This window comes from Parasteatoda tepidariorum, chromosome 8 (genome assembly GCF_982258835.1).
Source record: "Parasteatoda tepidariorum strain Cologne lab strain chromosome 8, Ptep-v5.0, whole genome shotgun sequence".
Lineage (NCBI taxonomy): Eukaryota > Metazoa > Arthropoda > Arachnida > Araneae > Theridiidae > Parasteatoda > Parasteatoda tepidariorum.
The window spans coordinates 105,764,047-105,783,909 of NC_141762.1; the positions used below are offsets into that span (position 1 = coordinate 105,764,047).

Below are 19,863 nucleotides of genomic sequence, written 5' to 3' on the forward strand. Positions count from 1 at the left end.
CGGTACTTGATACTAAATAAAAAAATCCAAATAAAAATTTTTTAATATTTCAAAAATTTGATTTTGTACATTACATAAGTTTAAATGATGAATAACTGCTTCTTAGATCTAAATAACTGCAAATGAAAGCAAATTTGTAAATGGAAGTGAGCCGCGGTTTAAAAATTTTACCTTTACAGGAGCAAAAAGTACTGTCTCATTTTGTATTTTATGATAAAAAAATTAAAATGCTTAATATATTTTCGTCCGTTCTGAACTTAAAAAGGTATGAAATATATCTATGTAACAAATTTTTGACACAGTTTCCCACTGTTATCGGAGCACTTATTGGCTGGAAAAATCACGTGGTAGGATACAGTTTTTACGTATTGTTATCAGCATAAAAAGTCAAAGGTATTGTTTTTCTATAAATATCTATAAATTTAAAACATTTTTCTCTACTGCTATTATTACGCTTTGAATTCAAATTCAAGAGTTTAAGACTGAGAATTATTTTCTTTTATTATTCTAACGGAATTTTGGACTACATTTTAAAATAAAGTTTATTAAAAAGTGTATTCTTATTAAGAGTTTTATATTTACTTTTCTACAATCATTAACATATTGATTGTTATAAATACAGTTAGAGATTCTTTAAATGATTTAGAACTTAAAGACCAGCTTCATGCACAATGTGATACAAGCAAAAATGGTATTTAACTTATCCGCCCGTTTGGTAATATTAAATAATTGTCGCGGACTCAAATTTGCTCGAGCAACAAAATGTTTGAACAATATAAATGTTAGTTTAAAAACTGATTACTTGGAGAAATTACATCTGTTCACCAATAGATCTAAATATTTATAATACTAATAGATAATATTTGGACATGGAAATAGAGGCACAAGAGTAAGCAAACGGAATTATTTTTAGTACGTATATGTAAATGAATCATTTTAACTTTAGAATAAATGCTGTTTCATCTCAATAAATAACAATTATTGCGAAGCAAACATAGGGGTTGGTGAGAGGCAGCGAAAGGGGGATCAGCCCCTTTCTGTTTTATGAAAATTGTGCGTCGAAGAACAATATCTGGATCTCAATTCTCAAGAGTATGAAGGAAAACAAATGTATATCAGATAAAAGCACATATTCTTGTTAGTAGGGAGAATTTTACTGTCGATGTTACTTGTTTGAATTCGATTTTTCACTAAGAAAAGTTCATGAATACTTTTTAAAGTTGTCAGGCATGGAAATTCTTCTAAATACTTGTCTAGTGTCTCAACAATTAACTAAATTCGTTTCTGATGAAATCTTTGATAACTATCTGTAAAGTATTTAGAGACTAGTTCAAGTAACATCATAATATTTCCCTAACGCAAATTTCAAATAAAATCTCATTAATAATATTCACAAATTTGTCTTAACTGTAAAGTGGTAATTTAAAACTGAACTTATTAGTACGGAAAAAGAAATTCTTATTAATACGAAAAATAAAACTAACCAATTTGTTCAAATAATTTTATTAAAACATTTTATAAATTACATATATTTCAAACTGCATCTAGGCATTGCATCTTACTGCCATTTACAAATTAGTTCTAAAACAATATCTTCCGTATTTTACATGGAGCTCTAACAACATTTACAATGGAGTTTTTGTTAGCAACATTTCACAATAAACTTGCGCTTTATTTACACATAAAACGAAATATTAACATGGATTTCTTAAAATATACAAAAAAGGGTATCATATATCTTTGATATTTAATTACACAATGCAAGAGTCAAATATTTATAATCTATTGAAAATTCTCCTTGTAAAAACATGTATCAGAACAAAAAGAATGAACCTGAATGCATTAAAATTTAATTCTCATTTTTGTAATTTTAAATAGTATCTAAAAAAAAAAATCTTCAAAAAAAGGTTTTTGAAAAAATATTTTAATTTTAAAATTAAGAAGTCTCTATTGCACCTGAAACTTAACTTCTGAAAAATTTTAAAAATTTAATTTTTCAAAACATAATTTAAAACAAATTTATATAAAAGGCAGATTTGCGCATTTAGGCTTTCACTAGATTAGATTTTAGACAGCAATTTTACATAAAATTGGAACTAGATTTTACTTTCAGTTCAAGTTATGAGACTGTATAAAATTTAAACTGTTAATTTATAACTTTCCGATGAGGGCAGTTAAAAGAGTAAATTTTTATAGAAATTTAGCTACATTTTCTAAGAACGGATTTTTCACCTCTAGTCTGGTGTATAGTAAAATCCTGAAGATTTACTGCTACTTAGTGTTTCGAGCAAAAAATAGATAAAGTTTGATTTTTGAAAACACGATCAGTATAGTGTCTGAAGAAATTGTGAAACTCTTGCGTTCGATAAGTCACAGTTGTATCCTTTTTATTATGTAAGAGTCAAAGCTCAACGAGCACACATCAAAAAAGAACAACTAGTTTCAAGTTCTTAAAACAAGACACTACTGTTACGAAGATTCAGGGTTTCTACACAGCTCAAGGATACTGATCCACCACAGAAGCGCACATGTGTGAATCGAGAAGCTCCGAAACGTCTGGACGAGTGTGAAACATGACGAGAAAGCAGAACGGCCGTCTACCACCTCCACGTCATATTCCACACTCGTCTAGAACATTCCGAAACTTCCGATTCACACTTGCACACTTATGCTGCAGATCGATATTCCCAAATTGCGCAGATCTGCTATATCACCGACTATAACCGAGCTAATACTGGCTGCACTTCATTCAGCTGTGTTTCAATCGAAGTCTTAATATTTGCGTATTATTAGGTTTAAATTTGGTTCTAGACATTTATAAAATGATAGATACAGTTGCAATTTCGATGTAGTATCTCAAAATTTAGCCTAAAGGATCAGATGTTTACGATGGAATCTCTAATGGCATTACCATGTGAATTTGGTTACTATGCTGTTCTTTGTTTGCTTTGAGTTAAGCGGTGCTATATTAACCGTTTGAGTGAGGTGAAGAGCTATCGCTTGTTATGTGCAAAAATTCGGAGAAGCGCTATTGTACCGAAAATGCTGAGACGTTGCTGTTGGTTAGTATAGGTTGGTTAGTAGTTGGTTGGTAGTAGTTAGTAGTAGTTGGTTAGTAGTGTTGTACGCATTTCATTCCGCACTATTAGCATATATATAAGAAAACTCTTCAGCACTGAAACGGTTAAAAGTTGAACCTACATCTGAAAGTAGATAATGAGAATTTCATAGAAATTATACTTCAGACAATTTAACTTAATATAGGTAAACACTATTAGAGATTCCAAAAACTGGTTTAACGTTTTGTATTATATGACCCTGATTTCGTATCATTTGTGACTTCTAATATATATAATTATCTTACATTGCTCCCAAATTTTGGCTTTATTTCTCTTCCACCGGTGGAACGTTTGCTTTGTTTTGTTTACATTACTATTTCTCTTACACGGCGAATCGACCAATGATTGCCGCTAAAAATGTCACATGCCAAACCTAGCTGAGGTGGCTCAACATATAGCGCTTTTAAAAACGGAAACGGAAATAACCAGAGAGCATCAGCTGCGGCAATCTCATACTATTAAGCTAGGCAGAAGTGACTAGTCTTTGTTGATAGATTTCTATTTTAGTATTTTGTCGAAAGCGCTTTTTTTTCACGAATTTATATATTACGAATTTATTTGACAATTTTTGATTCATATCACGAATTATACTATAGCACATTTCTAATAGGTTTAACGAATTACATGTCATTTATTTGAATCCAAATTTATTTTAATGACTTAGTATTTACTAAAAAGATGTAATTATTTTTTTTAAAAAGTTGTTATATGGATTTGAATGATTGTTTTGTATTCTTAGAATTTTGTGCATTTGCAATGCACCTAAGTTAGTAGCGAGCGAAGCAAACCATACAAGATTGCGTAGCAATTTTCGAGGTTAGAGAGCGTTAGCGAGCAGGGGGCGCAGCTCACTAGTTCTATTGAATTTATATTTGCACAGAACATTTCCCACCAGTTTTAACAATGATCCGCTTAGGATAGAACACAAATCAATGCAAATTTGAAGATTAATGAATCATTTTTCGGAATTTGCAAATCTGCATTTCGGACAACATTTAATGATGGAACAAGCTTTTTGTTATCTATGTATTAAACGCAATTGCAACTTATTATGAGAATCTGAAAATTATTCAAAATTTTTCTGTTAGATATAAAAATGAACACATTAAGAAAGTTTGTTTATACTTTACCTTATAGATTATTCGGGTATCTGTTCAAATAGTAGATTCAAACTTCTATCCGAAATTTTTGCCCTTTCTGACCAAGAACCTGTATTTGTAGCACTTTTGCACAAGATCGGTATAGTCAAAAGAAATAGTTCAGTTTAAAAATAAGAGTTAGAGAACTTTTGAAACACTCATTTGAGTCGAAATCTATTTATTTACTTAGCACCAAACTTACGATTTTTCAAATCTTAAATTGGAAACATTTAATTTATACGTGAATATGTTGAACCTATTATTTTTTTAAAACACATAAATACGCATTTCGTTTTATTAGAAACATATGAATGTTGACAGATTTATACCCCTTCCTTAAAAATATATTTTAAAATTTCAATAAATTATCTTGGATTTGGATAGGTCGAATAAATCTGGTATTTATACTAAGTTGACATTCTCAACTGATATGGTTTTAAATTTTCGAAGAGATTTAAAGAGACTTTTGCTGCAATATTAAATTTAAGTTCTAATTTTGTCATCCAAATTACATTTAAACTTTGTTTTGAAGTAAGTTTTATAATTTATTTGGAACTTGAAGTACCTTATAGTTTATGTACCCATTTTCGAAATTATCAATTAAAACTAGTTTTGTTTACCAGGATTATGGAATATTCTGCATCCTGTAACGATTAATTTGTGTGCGAACCTTTTTAAAATAAGCTCTACCATTTATGCTTTGAAAACTAACTTGTCTAGTACCCACTTTTCTAGTTAGAGATCAGCTTTATATCTAGTTAAGAATCCAGTATAGTTAGATAAAGTTCCTCATATCGTAATGCCTAGCGTGCATTATCCTTTAATAGCTATACAACTTTTAAAACATGCCGAGTACTTTCCAGGATGTTTAGAACCTAGATCGAACAGCGGTTCATCCTGTGGATGGACGGCTTTACGTGTTAAACGTAGTTAATCTATAAATTTTGAGTCATACTTAATCGAAAACAATTTACAACGAAACTAGTTTAATACACAAGATAGAACGTTTTTGAAGTCTACCCGTATTACAGCGGGATTTCAGCCACGATAGTTAGCTGGACTGCAATAAGGAAGCTTAGGATTTTATATTAACATTGAAGACAACATATGAATAGTGGATGTCATAGCGAGAACTAAAACTATAGTTATACTTTTGAGTATTCTCATTAACTATCCCGAATGAAAGTTTATTCAGCTACATAAATACATCGTTCAGTTGAACAACGGCATTTAGCCGAACAGTAAAAATCACTGGTAGAACTTATATTGCGTATTAAGCCTAAAAGTCTCTGCCCATTTAAGAACACCTTTCTTGCAGCAATGTGTACAAGAGAACCGAGAAGTTCCGAAACGGCTGAACGAGTGCGAAACACAACGAAGCAGAACTGCCGTCTACCACCTCCTCGCAGGGTTTCATACTTGCCCAGATGCTACGGAACTCTTCGCTTCAATTATACACAATTTCTGTTTCAGAGCAATGTCCCAATATTGCGTAGAAAATGCAACTTATCTCAATTTCAGCATAGTCTTTTGACTAAAGTCTACGAATACCTTTGCGTTTTGACAACTACAATTAACAAAAATTAAACGATATTTTGGCTTAAATACCTGCCAATTCGAAACTAACTTCGCATTAAACTGAGATTTGTTTTATTAATTTATACACTAAACGTATAACGATTTCATATACCCGCTAATCAATTCTGCACTGCTACGCTCTGCAACGTGTTAAATTCAGAAATGAATTCAGATTTTCTTGCGTAACTTTGTAGAGCTAAAATATTATTTAACTAGGGCCTGATTAGTCAGGCTCGGGAATTTAACATTTGGAACCGTGCATCCACTATGAGAATGTTATGTTTTGTGATAAGATTAACTCTGCAAAAGAGTTTATCCGGGAAAAATTTCAACCATACGTCATTTTAACATGTTTTTATTTTTGATCAAATTTTACAGCCAATTAACATTCTTTCCTGAATTGCGCATAAGTGACCAATATTTAACACTTCACTTTTAATAAAATATTAACTAATTCAACATTTAATGAAAATATTTATTATAAAATTTTAAACGTTTATTTATATTTTATTCTTCAAAATTCTTACTGTAAGAAAATAATTCAGAAATGTGTAAGAGCATGGACAATTACAAGACTATGCATTTAAAAAAGATTCACGAGCTAAGACTGTTTCAGGGTATTTATTGTTTATGTTATCTTCAAAATTAAAGTTAAAAAGTTTAATTTGTGTTTTGTATTTTATTAATTTTAGCTTTTTGGTATAAGTAATAAGTCATCCAGTCTTAGTACAAATCACTAGTTCTAAAATGTCTTCCGAGTTAAGAATTTGTTTTAGTTTAAAAATAAAATTTTCAATTTTTGACTTCGTAAATAGTTATTAAAATAGATGCAAGTTTTTAAAACTTAATTTGTATCTTTAATGCACCTGTGACAATTTTATCCGAATTAAAAATTTCAAAATTCGAACAAAGCTGAATTTCAGTATTTCTAAAAAGTTTTTTCCACGCGATTTTCACTAAACTTAATAAAATAACTGAAAATGATCGAAACTGCATAACCCTAATTAAAAAAACTTACTATATCATAATTGATAGAAATTTAATTTCAAAATATAAATTTTATGTATACTCTTAATATAAAAACTTTTACCGCGTAATTATGCCCAATTGTTTAAACTTATTTTGCCGCCGAGTCAATGAATTAATGTTAGCTTATGGATAAAATATATGTTATAGTTGGTATTATGTTAGTCTTATGTTAGTATTTAGCCAGAAATAACGTACATGAAATATGAATGCATAACTAAATTCCTTAAACATGAATTGCTTCAAATTTGCTCATCCAGGCATATTTACATTAAAAAGGGAAAATTTTCTAAATTTATTTACTTTTTGAAACTATGGCTAGATAGTGTCAGATTCTTTTAAATTTTTAAGATATCCTTTTATCACGTGCTATGCTCATAGCCAGTTTCGAATAACTAAACTAGGCGAAGCATCCGTAATAAATATTGTTCAGTGTTGAAATTTTTATTTGAACAGATACTTTTGACACTGAATATGTATCAAAACAGCTAAAAATATTTAAGAGGTGATATGAAGCAAATTGAGGCAAATCCATTTAAAGATTATCGTTATGCAAATAGACTCGGCGGAGAAATAAGATTAAAAACAAGACTAGTTTTGTAGAGACCCATTTATTAATGTATTAAAAATATCTTATTAGAAATATAATTTCAGTTCATCTTAAGAAATCAAATGGCAAGTTGAAATATTTTATTTACCAAAATTCTAACTTATCTAACATTTTCAGTGCATGCGATAATGTGTATAATTAGTTCGATCTACACATAAAAATTACTGTTACGCCAAAGCGTGTTAGCGACCAGTTTTCTTTTTTGAGTAGCAAAATTAGAACATTTCTTGAGCAAACCTAACTCGTTCCGCTACGCTAACTTAATTACTAGACAGTCTTGATTTTTCATAATTTTTTTTTAATAGTTTCGTTCTCAAACTTTATATAAAGCACATTCTTTTAAATTTGGAATAAATACCTAGAATGGTTATTGCCTATACTATATAAATGATCGACAAATTGTAAATTTAAATTTGTTTTGTGAAATTTCTTAATACAGTTACGTAAATGAAAATAAGACCTAATGTGTGAAGTGCCAACTTAACTATACAACATTGTTTTCCATCAAAGCTAACTAAGATTAGGACAAAAATAAAATTTGAAAAATGCGATACCATGACGAGACAGCTAGTCGTTATTGCATGAATGTTTTTAAATAATTTAAGTTATGGGTACACAAACAGACAGATCCGGAATAGTAAGATAAAATTGGTATTTCGAACAGTACGGGATAACTTAAATTCGAAAACTGGTATTTAATAAGTATTTTACTGGTGAGGTAGGGATTAATTAGTAACTATCAATTTTATAACGAGTGTTTTATTAAGGTAACTCTAAATTTGTGATATTTTATGTACTCGTTTTCCGGTTTCTAAGCATCTCGTTATCTCAAAGAGTTTTAAAATGTCGATTTAATAAATACCGGTTTTTACCTGGACCCTGGAATTTTTTTAAAGATTAAGGCAAATTTAAGAGTTAGTTTATTTTAATAATATCCTTCAAATTTAAGATACGAATTTTGTCTATTAGATACAAATTCCTCAAATTCATACTTAAGTTTCGCTTAAACTTCAGATTAAGTGTATTTTAACAGTTGATTTTGAAATTGACTCACCCCCCCCCCCAACCACGCACTTACTTCAACAGATTCTAAAATATGAAAGTAACGCATGATGTATTTGGTGGAAATATATCGAAAAGGAATATTTAAAAGTTTGTAATACCAAAATTAAATCCAATATAAAAGCTTTATTCATCTAAATACCTTTCGTCTGAGAATCGAATGAAAGTATTTTAATTTTCAACAATTCTCTGAATTTAATGATTTGAATTTAAACTGGCACACCAAAACAATTCTCTTAAATAAAACAATTTAGATTTTAGTTAGTGTACTAGACAATAGTTCCGAGGAAAAAACAATAAATCAAAATTAGTTCTTTTGCGCTAATATTTAATTTTTCTTAAATATTATGTCATAGCTGATAACGAGCAATAGATAACAATAAGCTTGTCTTAATAATTTTAAGACTATTAACAGTACGCATATCGACATTAGAGAAGACAGCCGAGACATTGGAGAAGGTGCATCCCTCTTTTAGAGACTAAATTATTTAATTTAAGATATTTAATGGGTAAATATGACTCAAAACAATTTAAGGCTAAAAACTTCTAGGTATGATAAAAAAGGAATATTTAGCTAATTAGGATTTAATTATTCTTTACGCTTAAGAAATATTTCTGAAATAAATTTTTAAGCAATGTACACTTAAATTTCACATAATTTATAAATATGTGATTAGATTTAATTTAAAATATTTATAGAACTTAATTCTTATAAGAGAAAAATTTAAATTTAAATAATCAAAATATTGAAAATGGAATTTTCATATTCAAGGAGAATGTAAAATAAACCTCTTTTTCAGTTGAATAGGATTTTTAGTTGAAGAAATACGATCAGCGTTTCTGTTACGTCATGACGACTAAGCAACTGAAGTAGGACACCTTGGCAAACTACGATCCTCATGGTAGCTAGGTCAGCAATGGACACCTTGGCAAACTACGATCCTCATGGTAGCTAGGTCAGCAATGGACACCTTGGCAAACTACGATCCTCATGGTAGCTAGGTCAGCAATGGACACCTTGGCAAACTACGATCCTCATGGTAGCTAGGTCAGCAATGGACACCTTGGCAAACTACGATCCTCATGGTAGCTAGGTCAGCAATGGACACCTTGGCAAACTACGATCCTCATGGTAGCTAGGTCAGCAATGGACACCTTGGCAAACTACGATCCTCATGGTAGCTAGGTCAGCAATGGACACCTTGGCAAACTACGATCCTCATGGTAGCTAGGTCAGCAATGGACACCATGGCAAACTACGATCCTCATGGTAGCTGGGTCAGCAATGGACACCTTGGCAAACTACGATCCTCATGGTAGCTGGGTCAGCAATGGACACCTTGGCAAACTACGATCCTCATGGTAGCTGGGTCAGCAATGGACACCTTGGCAAACTACGATCCTCATGGTAGCTGGGTCAGCAATGGACACCTTGGCAAACTACGATCCTCATGGTAGCTGGGTCAGCAATGGACACCTTGGCAAACTACGATCCTCATGGTAGCTGGGTCAGCAATGGACACCTTGGCAAACTACGATCCTCATGGTAGATAGGTCAGCAATGGACACCTTGGCAAACTACGATCCTCATGGTAGATAGGTCAGCAATGGACACCTTGGCAAACTACGATCCTCATGGTAGATAGGTCAGCAATGGACACCTTGGCAAACTACGATCCTCATGGTAGCTAGGTCAGCAATGGACACCTTGGCAAACTACGATCCTCATGGTAGCTAGGTCTGCAATGGACACCTTGGCAAACTACGATCCTCATGGTAGCTAGGTCAGCAATGGACACCTTGGCAAACTACGATCCTCATGGTAGCTAGGTCAGCAATGGACACCTTGGCAAACTACGATCCTCATGGTAGCTAGGTCAGCAATGGACACCTTGGCAAACTACGATCCTCATGGTAGCTAGGTCAGCAATGGACACCTTGGCAAACTACGATCCTCATGGTAGCTAGGTCAGCACTGGACATCTTAGAAAATATGGTACCCAAGGAGACTATATCACGATGAAGTACTCAATGCAAAGTCTAGTTTTGAAAATAAAACAAAATGTCTTTACTCCCATGGTCAAATTAACATAGGGATTTTACTTTAGTTAGAGGCAGTGTTACAAAATCTTTATCATTTTACAAAATTCTTGAAAACTTTTAACGATGTTCATATCAGTCCGAACATTTAATTCCTACTGGCAGGACCTCTGAGCTATGTACGTGCTTTTCAAATATCTATCACAGAAATCTTTATTAACAAGTGCAGATGAAGTTTAAATGAAAACTTAGTGGCGCAGTCGAAATTTCAATTACCAAAAACTTCAGATTACAAATTTAGTTACAAATTCTTCAGCTTTTATTATGCTTTTAGTATCATTTAAATATAAAATGGTCAGAATTAGAAAATCGATTTTAGAGAGCGTCACGATTTTGGGAGTAGTCCACTGTAGCCTTAAAAAACAATTAAAAGCCGTGGAATTAAAATAAAGTCGTGCAATTAAAAGACCCCTCCCGACTTTCAATGATTTATAGGCTGATAGATACCAATTCTGCTCTTCGCTCTCACCGATCACAGTACTGACGTAAATTATCCTCAGTCGGATCATGGTTTAGAAGCTCGTTGCCATCAGACTGATCGTGGAAGGATTTACGCAATTTTTAAGACTTTTAAAATTAAATTTAATGTAAAGTTTAAAAATTTATAAAATATTAGTCAAAGTAAGTTCAAAACTACACATGTTTCATGCCACGCTAACGGCTCTACAGTAAATTCTTATTCCTAAATTTCAAAATATCTAAATTAATGTTATTACCCGAGTTTTTGACTATTTTATAATTTCAAAAAGAGACTTAACTACACATTAATATTGAATTTTTAATGAAAAATTTAATATTCTTAAAGCTTGATAAAAATAATAAATTCACACTCGCACCCTAGCTCTTAGTTCATCGCCAACATAATACAAAATCTACATGCAAAGTTTCAAGCAAGTCTAAAGTAAACTATTATCATGTGTGATGGCGTAAAAAAATCTTCAAATCTACGTTCTGGAAATGCATTTAAATTGTAACAAAATTGAGAGCAAAAACTAGAAATTTTCAGAAAATGATGTCTTTATATAAAGTTTATATAATAAAAGATTAAATTTTCAATTTATCATATAATTTATTCTGACAAAAAAGTTAAATTTTCAAAGCTTAAAAATATTCAAGTGTCTTCATGAGCCTACTTTCATTTTCATTTGCGAGTGAGAAAAAATTAATATGATTTCAAAAGATGGATCAAAAATTTAAAAGGTTTTATAAAGCCAATGAATACAACGTTCTAACAATGAAATGTTAAACAGTAGACTCAAGGAATAAAATTTCTATTAAACAATTCATTGATCAGATCAAAATATATTTTAACTTCCTTACCCAATCTAAATCGGATAATGATGATCAACATTCTTCTGTAAGGAGTAGAGCTTTTTAATCTAGAATACGCAACTTTGTGTAGTAAAGCATCAAACATCTATTTTCAGGTAGCTTCTTGGATCCTGCAAGAAAATAGGAAACCTGTCATTATAAATATAAAATTTGTTGCATGAACAGTGGAGCATTTTTTTACACTTTAACGTAATATACTTTAAGTTCGCTGATGAACATTGTATACTTATAACTAATAAATCGATAATATTAGACTAATGCTACGACAATACTAGAGTTCTAAGCTATATATTCAGGCAAATTAAAATCTCCAATTCCGAGAAGAATTGAAAAAATAAAAGACTTAATAGTTTAGTTCATTTTACAGTTCTCCGACACATTTCTTGTCTGAATGAGATTTTAACCGTTTCGAATTTTGAATCTGTTTACTTCAGAAGTCCTGAAAAAATTATTAGTTTCTGACAATTACAGAAGAAGCTAACGAAATTTTAGATTGATATTCGTAGCTAGATGTGGTTGACCTACGAATGAAATTTAAAGTACGCAGTAAACTCCCCAACCTCATAGGAAGTTACCGCGCATTTCTTAACATCGAATAAAATCATGAAATAGATTATTTTCATTTTATGTATAATCTAACAACATAACATAAGATACCCTGCTAAATCTTTAGTTTACTGTCACTAGCCTAACTATTAGACGCACTATAAGATTCTATGTAAAATCTTAATTATCAAGTGATACAGCTGTATTATTTTTACGCAGCTGAAATCTGTCAGCACTTTTTTTACCATCGTTTGTAAATTTATTACCATTGTTATGCAAGACGGTAAAAAATTATTAATGCAAATAGGACTATATAAAGATCTCGTAAATAAAACCCATTACATGTGTGTTTAAATATAAAAATATTGCATATAAAGTCGTGCAAAACATGTTAAAAAACTTCAGCGCGTCTAATAACTTGGTCTAATTATTATAACATACAAAGACTTTATAGAATAAATATTCTATATTTATATAATAAATAGCCTAATTTATCCTATCGTTCAAGATTTTACATAGAATCTTGAAATGCGTCTAATAATACGGTCAGGTACAGTAGGTAAAATTTATTTTAATTGCACCGGCTGAAGGTTGTCACATTTGCACAACTACATACGAACTAATTAACGGCATAACGAAATTAAACTTCCCTGATCTAAGGAAGCAGAAGAGGAGAGGAAAGATCCTAGACACATATATGGGGTAGCTAAACCGAATAAAACGAATTGGACTTCTAAACCTATAGTTTGTCTACTGTTGAAACTACCCCCGCCACAAAGTCTGAGGCTGTCTGCTGCTATGGAAACAAGAATAGCGCATTTCAAGGAGGGTAGCTTCTCTTCACTTTAGGGCAGGGATGGTCAAACTACTGCCCGCAGGAAAGTTTTATCCGATTCGCGGATAGAATTTTAACTCGCTGATCCGTGGCGAATATAATCAATATGCGTTATACATCTTGTCTACTTTGTTAAAAAAGGAACAAAAATAGCTTTAAAAAAAGTACTGATGACGTTTTTACTTTCTCTTTTTTTGTTCCACAAAACATAAATTGATGGTAATTGCTAGCACAGACAGCTTCAATTGGTAAAATGTTGAAAGCAGAAGTTCATAAAATAGCCGAAGATTGGAGCCAACGAGCGCTTGTCTTTCTAGAAGAGCAGACATACGGAATGTAATATGGATGAATTGCACTTCACATGTGGAAGATAGCTAGTTTGAGCATAAAATGTGCAGATTTTTCTGCTGGCGCGAGCTCTAACGTTAGTGCGTATGGATATATTGCACACATATAACGTTATTGTAAATATTGAAATTATTAAATGTAAAATAGCTAGTGCTTGTTTGAGTTATTTGTAATATTTAGCAGTTATTAAAAATTACAACATTAACAGGCATTTTGCAGCCAAGCACAAGAATGCCGACTATGAAGCAATGGTTGATTTGGAAAGATGACAAAACGCAGGAAGTCTTAAAGCATTATTAGGCAGACAAAAATTTTTCAAAGATAAACAATATCCAAGAAACAGCTGCGCTTGTAAGTTACATTGTAGCATGCAATATTGCTGAAAAGAAATAGCTCGATGATAGGAGTTTGTTAAACATTGTATACTAAATGTTTATGTTTTATGTCTAGACATGAAATAGTTTTGACGCTGTAAGATTATCGCGAAATACTGACTTCTAGATTCGAACCACAGATAAAAATTATACATCACAATTAGAGTCAAAAATTGCACATTTTAAATTTTGCTCAATAACTATGGAGGAAAGCACTGATAAATTATACTGCTCAATTAGTGTTATTTATAATAGATGTTGAGAGCTTTGAAATAACCAAGTAATATTTTTCTCGAGTTTAAAGAAAGGCTTTTAACTTTTAAAATGTCCGTAACAAAAATATGTAATATTAAGACTGATGTCCCCGAGACAAATCCTGTCCTAAACAACGACCCCACACCTAAACTTGAAATAGTTATACCTCATTACAATAGTCACCACCACGGGTGCAGACGAATGGCTAGGGGGAGTTCTTACTTTAGACAAATTATAGCTTAACCCCTTAACAGTGACATATTTCAGAAAAATTGACGAAAAATGAAAAATTTGACTCTTTAATTTTGTTCTTTATATTATAAAAGTTAAAATGGTTTTATTACAAAAATAACATTTTAAATGCAACAACTACTGTAATTCTAATTTTTGCATGCACATAAAAGGTAATGAATTGCACACATCTTATTCAATTAAACAAAATTTTGAAGCTAAATATAATTTAATTAGTATAATATAAAAATACGATTTTCAATACATACATTTTACAAGTCTTTTACAGTATGATATATCCCAAAACCTCCCCCCCCCTATTTCCCTCACTCGACTGAAGTCATTATCGGTGAAAAACGAACTCATCTTATCATTTAAATAGTGAGTTCAGTATTCTAAGGTAGAAACGAACTAAGCTCGGGCTTCACAAGGATTTTGTTTAACAATATTAAAAGTTTATGCGACCAATTATAACACTAAACTCTATTATTAGGCTTGAATATACAATATTTTGGAATTTAGTGGGAAGTATATTAAGTTTGAAACAGTCACAAAACTTTATAATTCAATATTGGAGGGGGGGAAATTGCAAAGTTTTAAAAGTAGACTGTTAGATATAGTACTGAAAGTATGTGCAATGTCTAGTATTTAAAAACTAATAATCACGTTAAATCCTGTGAAAAAATATATACAAAACATTAAAACTATTGTTTCGTAAAACTTTAGTTTCATTGCTCTTAGTCAACAGTAAATCTGAATTTTATTTCAAGTCGTTTTTACTCAATAATCTAAAGAGAATTTTAACTAAGCGAAATTGATAAATCTTTAAAGTAATACTTTAAATAAGCCAATATCCCATCAAAATATTCGAAAAAGAACCATTTTTAAATTTCACAAAAGAACCAAGTTAATAAAAGAGGTATATTAATCATACTTAAAGCAATCCCGAATTTTAGACAATTACAAGCATACCATCAAGTATCTCGAAAAACTAAGTGTATGTAAAAGTAGGGAAAATTAGAAAAAAACTTACTGTAAAGTTCTGTAAAAATAACAGCAGACTTACAAGACACATCATAATCCTTCTTTGTATCTAAAACTAGAATAAATACAAGAGTCTACCAACTCATAAAAAAAACTCACAACAACAAAACAGAGATTCGAAGAGCTCGGTTGGTACATCATCATCATCATCATCGAAATATAACTGGGCGCCTGGGGCCGTTAGCGGCCTTTTTCCCATTCATCTTGTATTTAATCTTTAAGGTGGTTCTTTCTGGTAACTGGAATAAAAGGAAATCAAATATTTTGTATTTTAGTTAAAATTATGTCACTACAAAAATGAGCTGCAATCGGCCTGAGGTTTATGTCTTCTCTTAAGTTTTCGAACGTAAAAATTTCATTGAATCCTGCGGTGTCACAATATATGGTCTTTTCAAAAAATCTGAAGTTTTGCTTTGCAATGTGATGATCTAAAAAATCTATGTTGAGGTCGCTATGTATGTTTTTATTGCGGATAAACCATCTTGCTTTTGTTATTTTCCTGAGGATTTTGTTCTGGCATATTTTGAGTTTTTTAAGGAGTGATGTAGAGATGTTGCACCAAGCTGGAGATGCATAAGTCAGGATGGGACGGATCATCGAGATGTAAAGTAAACGTTTAAGTCTGAGTTCCATTTTAGGGTTCTGAAGAAGGATTTGTAATCTGTGGCAGGCTGTTTGTGCTTTGTTGATGACTGTTTTGACGTGATCTTTCCAATTAAATTTGCTGTTTATGACCAGACCAAGATATTTTGCTGTTTTGACTATGGGTATCGTTTCGTTAAAGAGTACAACTTGTTTTTTGGGGAGGATCGTTTTTCTTTTATGTTGAATGATTAGTAGCTTCGATTTTTGTCCGTTTACTTTAAACTTCCAGTCTAGGCACCAGGTTTCTATTTCTGTGATCTTTTCTTGGAGTTTTTGTAAGGCAATGTTGGGATTTTTGGACTTCACGACAATTCCTGTATCATCTGCGAAAAGTTCGGTTGGTACAAGTCTTGCCCCGTATTTTATATCCTTTAATATCGATAACGATTGGCAATTATTGTCTATCAAAGTCGAATTGAGTTGATGATAAAGAGGATCCACGCTACTCGCGTTCCTTGGGGCCTCCCTGTGCCGAGCGTTATCACCTGCCAAAAGTTCTGTAGTGTGGAGGTAGCGGGTTCGAATCCCGTCCTACCATGGATGTGTCTTCGTTCTGTCCTTATTTAAATTGCACTATCTGTCTTTCTACTTGATAAAGGTTCCGCAGTGAACTGATCGTTGAGGCATAGTTCCTAGCAGATCACCGAACTCAAGCATCACTGGCTGCGGTCAGTGAGCGGGCGGGTGACCATTTGGATTAGTCTGAGTAGGGACCGAGGGTGTGCTGCATGGCTCCTCGTTAAGCTGTTCCACCGTAAAGTGATTGACTTCGCATGCAGGTCGTCGGGCTACCGAAGCGGGGGTGTCATCCCTTCTAAAGAGGATCAAAATTGTGAGGGCATGTCTTCGAATTATCCTCAGGGATGTTTCCCAGACCGTCGCCAATTGTGCAGCTCTAGTGTGACGTAAATAAAGTACCTGCGTATCTACTTCATAAAGACTTCAAACCAGTGCTTGCGTAATTAAATGTATAGCATGTAATTGGGAACAAGCATGCATGCATCAATGAATAAAATATTCGTTTGTAATATATCTTCTGCGAGCTGAGTAAAATAAGGTGACTTTTCGGGGTTGGGAAAAATTCTGGCAAAAGTTGCTGAGGAAATAAGACATTTTTACAGAACGATAAAAGGGGCCTCCCCGGATAAGTGGTCTCACCATTTCACCAAACGCTCTCTCACTTGGAAGTAACGAATTGCACAGCCATCCTGAATGTATCATTGCAATATCATTCGCGAGTTTTTGTCCAGCAGTGGACTAATCGTAAAGACACGGTTCCCAATAGAATATCGAAGTCAAGTATTACTGATTGAGGTCAGTAAGCGGGTGGGTGACCGCTTTGATCAGCCGGCGTATGAACCGATTGTGCGCGATATCAGTCCTCGTGAAACTGTTCTACCGAAAAGTGCTTGACTTCAGGTGCAAGCCGTCCCTCTGCAGAGGATTAAAATTGTGATGATGGGTCTTCAAATCATCCTTAGGGAGGTTTCCCAGACCGTTGCTAGTAACCCGTTGTGCAGCTCTAGTACGACGTAAATTAAATACCCATCTGCCTATATCAAGCTATTTGTTCTTGATATTGACAAGGGTTGATAAGCCGTGCTTTTAAATTAGCATACAAGCTTGCATATGTATGTGAGGACAATAAATAAATTAATAGAACGATACAATATTTTATTAGACAACAGTTTGGTTGTTGAGCTCAGGGGATAGAGCGTTCGCCTTCCAATTAGGTGAACCGGGTTTGAATCCCACCAATGACTGGCCGATACGAATCCACATTCAGTTTGCACCGACTACAGTGCTGACGTGAAATATCCTCAGTGGTAGACGGATCGCTAATTAGAGTCCCTTTTCCTTCAGGCTAATCATGGGAGGTTCTCGTGGTCTTCCTCTCCATGTAACGCAAATGGGGTTAGTTCCATCAAAAAGTCCTCCACGAAGGTAAAATTTCTCCCAATACTTGATCTAGGAATCAACTTTGTCTTCTGGATTGGGTTTTAAATTAGAAGCATACGGAGTTGATCGGCTGTTTAACGACGGTTATAAAATAAAATAAAATAGTCTAAATCAGAGTTTCTCTAATGTTCTAATGGTGACGATTTGCGTTTTATCCATCCTCATGATTCGAAGAAGGTAATGTTTATGTCATTTAGTAACTAAGAAAAGCCTTCTAAAATTTAGGCTTATTTATTATTTATAAACATGTGTCGCTATATAAATAATTCGCTGACTTGTGTACTCATTAGAAAAAATGGTTTTTCGATATAAAAACATTATATGGTGATCCTTTTGTCGTAGTGGTCTTTCAGAGATTTTGGGGAACGAATCTGTTCATATCGCCATGCGGAAATTTCGTTTCTTTGCTACCCTGCTAGATTTTATTTGATTTATTCACATGCATAAAATGAATATTCAATCAAGCCCTTCGTTTTATTTAATTTGACCTTTATCGAATCGAAGAACAGATAGCAAAAATTTGATAAGGTTACAATCAAGGCGAGAACGAATTCGAACCCGATACCTGTGCGCTTCAAAGTATTCGGCAGGAGGACATGTATCTTCCATCTGTCCGGTTTAAACTGTGGTAGTGTAATGCGTGTGAATTCGAAACATGAGTAGGATTCGATCTCGCCCTACTGCGTTCTCACCTGAATCAGAGAACGATCGATCTCCAATCCAGTACCCCCCAGAGGTATTGATTTGTTATGGGAACATGGAGGACTTTTGCGACTCGACAGATTTAACGTGCATCAGTCACTTTACTACACGGGGAGTCTTCTGTAGGCGGGGTTCGAACTCACGGACATGGGTCCAGCACCCTACCGACCAGGCTATCCCGTCCCTGATTTGTTGTAATTGACTAATTGGAGATCGTGATGAATAACAGGATAATGAAAAATGACAGTTGCAGATCAAAACTGGATCATAAATTATAATAAAACTTTCATTTGTAGAGCTCGAGATACAAATTATAATTTTATCCATAAGACTTTCTAAGTTAAATAAATTTCGGGTAATAATATTAATAAGGACAGGCAATACGGGATTGACCAGTCTAATCAAAAGCCAAATTAAAAACTGATTGAATTGTTCCTAACGGACAGTTAGGAGTATGAAGGAGATCCAAGGCTGGTGATTTATCGAGAGATAACATAGCCAAAAATAAAGCCTATGGCCAATATTAGGTTTGAAAATACTTTGACGATCGCGAATCGCTAGCATAACTGTGAGAATTAGTATAACCATGTAACTGAAACATATTTGTGTTGTTGTTGTTAATTTACGTCGCACTAGAGCTGCACAATGGGCGATTGGCGACGGTCTGGGAAGCATCCCTGAGAATGATCATAAGACATGCCATCACAATTTTGATCCTTTGCAGAGGGGATGGCCCTCTCTCTTCGGTAGCCCGATGACATGCACGCAAATTCGAGCACTTTACGGTAGAACAGTTTAACGAGGACCAATACCGCACACCCTCGGTCCCTACACAGACTGATCCAAGTGGTCGCCCACCCGAACACTGATCGCAACCAGTGATGCTTGAAGCACATCACGAAGAATACATTCAGGGTTACGAACCTGAAACCTTCCCGATTCGCACAGCCTATTGCGG

General features: G+C 33.2%; 1 long non-coding RNA gene across 1 annotated transcript; it reads right to left on the bottom strand.

Moving 5' to 3' along the window:
* Positions 1-1,552: 1,552 nt before the first annotated feature.
* On the bottom strand, positions 1,553-15,731 carry LOC147806628 (uncharacterized). Its single transcript, XR_015436053.1, has 3 exons — positions 15,589-15,731; positions 11,955-12,076; positions 1,553-10,574 (listed from the first exon to the last, which is right to left on the bottom strand). It is a non-coding gene; the product is annotated as an uncharacterized LOC147806628 (long non-coding RNA).
* Between the last annotated feature and the right edge of the window lie 4,132 nt (positions 15,732-19,863).